Source organism: Apium graveolens, chromosome 7 (assembly GCF_009905375.1).
Source record: "Apium graveolens cultivar Ventura chromosome 7, ASM990537v1, whole genome shotgun sequence".
NCBI classification, from domain to species: domain Eukaryota; kingdom Viridiplantae; phylum Streptophyta; class Magnoliopsida; order Apiales; family Apiaceae; genus Apium; species Apium graveolens.
The window spans coordinates 59,662,611-59,666,833 of NC_133653.1; positions in this window are offsets into that span (position 1 = coordinate 59,662,611).

The window sequence follows — 4,223 nt, forward strand, 5'->3', positions numbered from 1 at the left end:
AATAAGATCCTTAAAAAATTTATTCACCAACCTTTGATAGGTGGCTCCTGCATTCTTGAGACCAAACGCCATAACAAGATAACAATAAACACCAAAGTCAGTGATAAATGATACCTTTGGAATTTCATCCTTATGCATTTTGATCTGGTTGTATCCGCTAAATCCATCCATGAAACTCAGCATCTCATGTCCAGCAGTGGCATCAATCAAAGTATCAATTCTACGCAGCGGAAAACAGTCTTTGGGGCATGCATCATTCAGATCAGTGAAGTCTATACACATCCTCCACTTTCCATTAGCCTTCTTCACCATTACAGGGTTTGCTAACCACTCCGGAAATTGAATCTCCTCAATGAAACCAGCCTCTAAGAGCTTTTCTACTTCCTGTTTTATAGCCTCTTGTCTTTCCGGGGCAAAATTTCTTTTCTTTTGTTTCACTGTCTTCCGGCTTGGATCCACGTTTAGCTTGTGAGTAATTAACTCCGGGTCTATGCCTGGCATATCAGCTGCTGACCATGCAAACACATCACTATTTTCTTGCAAAAATTTCACTAACTTCCCTCTAAGGGGCTCCTCTAATGTGGCTCCAATGAAAGTCATCCTCTCAGGATTCTCGGGGTCTAAAGGAACCGAAACCAATTCTTCTGCTGGCCTTCATCTATTCTCATCATTTTCTCGAACATCCATATCTTCAATAGGAAGAACCTGCCCCCCGACTCCATCTGCCCTCAAAGAGGCCACATAACAGCTTCTAGCCATTTTTTGATCTCCTCTCTCTTCTCCAATCCCGTTTCGGGTGGGAAACTTCATGACTGAATGGTAGGAAGAGGGGACTGCCTTGAAGGCATGTATCCCTGTTCTCCCCATGATAGCATTATAAGTTGAACTAGCCTTTACCACCACGAAATCCAGCATCTGCGTTGCTTGCCTTGGCTCCGTACCTATGGTGGTCGGCAATTTGATTATCCCTTCCACAGGACATTCTACTCCAGCAAATCCATATATCGGCATGTCGGTTGGTGTCAACTGGGAGTCGTTATACCCCATCCTTAGAAAGGTGTCGTGGAGAAAGATATCCACAGAAGCACCATTATCCACAAGGACCCTCTTAACCGGGCTATTTCCTATTATCGGTGTTATGACGAGCGGGTCGTCATGGGGAAACTTCACACCCTCTAGGTCGGAATCATCAAAAGCCAATGTTACTTCTGTCCTGGCCCTCTTCGGGGCTTCGACAACAATATGCATAACCTCCCTGGTGTATGCCTTTCTGGAATTTTTGGACAATCCAGCAGCAGTTGGACCTCCAAAGATCGTGTTTATCACAGGTCCTCGAGAGCGTCGTGGTCCTCCAAAAATTGCATTTATAACCGGCCCTCTAGGTTGGGGATTCCGCCCCTGATCGTCTTGGTCCCTCCTACGATCTTCAAAGTTCTTCCTTCCATTATTGTTTCTGTCCCCTCCATCTCCAGTATACTTGTTCAACCTTCCTTTTCGAATCAAAAACTCAATTTCATCCTTCAATTGCCTACACTCATCGGTGTCATGGCCAACATCCTTGTGAAACCTGCAATACTTGCTCTTATCTAGCTTGGAGGGATCAGCCTTCAAGGGCTTAGGCCAGCGAATATCTCTATCTTTCTCAATCTCCATCAAAATCTGACTTCTAGGAGCACTCAGCTTAGCGTATTCAGTGAACTTTTGCCCAGGTCCTCCCTTCTTGGGGGTTGAATCTGGGTTTTGTTCGGTTCTAGGATATTTTTCCTTAGCGATATACTCCAGATCAGTTTTTCGCTTCTTGCCTCCAGTGGGCTCATTACTTACTACGGTCTTCCTCATGCTTTCTTCAACCTTGATATACTTCCCTGCCCTCTCTTGGAGTTGCAATATGTTTTCAGGGGGACGTTTGGCCAAGGACATCTTGAAAAACTCATCCCTAGTTCCTTGTTGCAGTGCTATCATGGCTACCTTATCATCAAGGTCTGGGACTTTTAAAGCCTCCTTTGTAAAACGATTCAGGTAATCTCTCAAGGATTCCTTAACTCCCTGCACAAGACTCATAAGAGATGCTGAACTTTTCTCATGGACTCTTCCACTGATGAATTGCTTAATAAAAGCCTGACTTAATTCTCTGAACGATCCAATAGAATTTGGGGGCAGATGACTGTACCATCTTTGAGCCATACCCGACAGGGTTTGAGGGAAGGCCCGACACTTTATAGCATCATTCACGGGTTGCAGCAGCAGTGCATTAGAGAATGTCCTAACATGATTAGCGGGGTCTCCCGTGCCATCATAGGCTTTGATAGTGGGCATCTTGAATTTCCTTGAGATATGGGCATTCATTATCTCTTCTGTGAAGGGTGGAGTTGGATCATCAGGATCTCCAAGGGGAAGGAGATTGCTTGGATCAGTTCTTGGGACAGCAGCCCTTCTTCTTACCGGACCATCCAGGTCTATGACAGGAGGAGGATTTCTCCCCCTAGGAGGTATCTGGGGTCTGGTGGCCTGGTGAGCCTCCAAATCACGCCTCAGCCTTTGGATTTCAGCCTCATGAGCCCTGATCCTTTCTTGCACTTCTTGGGGATTCGCCCCTGGGGTGCTTTGGGGGCGTTGCCTTCCATCAGCCATTGGCTCTTTTCCAGGACGCCTCCTTCTCGGGGCCACTTCATCATCCGAAGATTCGGAGTCTCTCTCAGTGTAAGGACCAGAAAATTCCCGATCCTCAGGGATAGGACCCAAACCTCGTATATAGGGGGCGACTGCCCTCGTGCTTCGCTTCACCCAGCATATCCGCTTCCTCCAACCTCAGGGTGAAGGGGCATCCCATAAGGGGGGTTAGTAGTAACAATAGTTGAATATTCATACCCGACGGGTCGAGAATTCATAGGTATATGTACTTGTTGAACTTGAGGATTCGTACCTTGAATAGTCGGGGGAGTTGTCCTTTGTAGCTGAGGTTGAGTTGCCCCTGTCTGGGCTTCCCCCTGGGTAGATGCATAAGTTGAATGGGGAGGAACCTCCACGGTTGATGAAATCACCTGGGTTGTCTATGATGGTGTTCCTTCCTCTAGAGCTCCAATTTTTCTCCGTGTTCTCGCCATGGTTGTTGTTGTTTTCCCACAGACGGCGTCAAATGTTATGGATAAAAAACTAAGGTTATTATTTGCTGTATTTATTACTAAGATTCGGGAGCTCAAGGCCTTTAATGGCTGCTCTCGTGTATCGTAGCTTAATTCTGCCTTTACGAGATGCCTACGTATCTCTGTGAATTAGAGAATCAAGCCAAAAAACGTAGTTCAGATTTGTGGTGTGAGGCCCCTTATATAGATGTTGGGAGTCCTTGAATTGGACTTGGTATAGGAGACTTGGTGGGCAAGTCTCATAATTAGAATGGACTTTGGAGTCCTAGATAGTAGGAAACTGATTCCTTATCCTTTTAGGTCCCCTTGAGGCTAATCTATAAGGATTTATATCCTTATCGGGACTCTTCTCAATAGCTGATTTTTCCCTTATTAATTAATTACAAAATTAATTAATAATCAGGGGTTTTGGGCCTTCTTTATTCCATCAGACCTGATCTGGTCCATCAGGCTTAACCTTTCTGGTCTGAGTATCATATATTATTGGGCCTAGCAGCCCACACCTTGCAGTATTTAATTATACTATCATAATTTATTTATCCCTATCAGTGCTTATTTTTTCCTCGTACCTGTTATGCTTAAATAAAGCACCACTTAAAATCAAATTTATATTAATTTCAAGCACATGGCAACAAGTTATCAAAGAAATTAACGCACTAAATTTAATTTAATTAATGAGGAAAATAATGGTCACTCATATACCCATAAATAAATCCAATTTAAACAATCAAATTGATTTTTGCGTCTACTCACAAGAAAGTATGAAAATTGAAGAAAACTGCTTTAAGATTGTTATCAATCTTGTACGATAAAGACATTATTATATATATATTGAATATATAACTAATTCACAAGAACATTGCTAATTCTTAAATCACATAAGCATATAAGAATTAACAATTAAATTAGGAGAAGTGTTTGAGAAAACAAACAGAGATTGAATTTAATCTCGAGTCCAGAAAACTGTCTCCTTAAAGCAGTTTCGCCCCGCACCATCCGTGTTTAGCGACCTGCTTCCCAGGATAAAACGAGATACTAGTATAATCGATAGATCGAATATACTCTCGGCGAACTTGAACT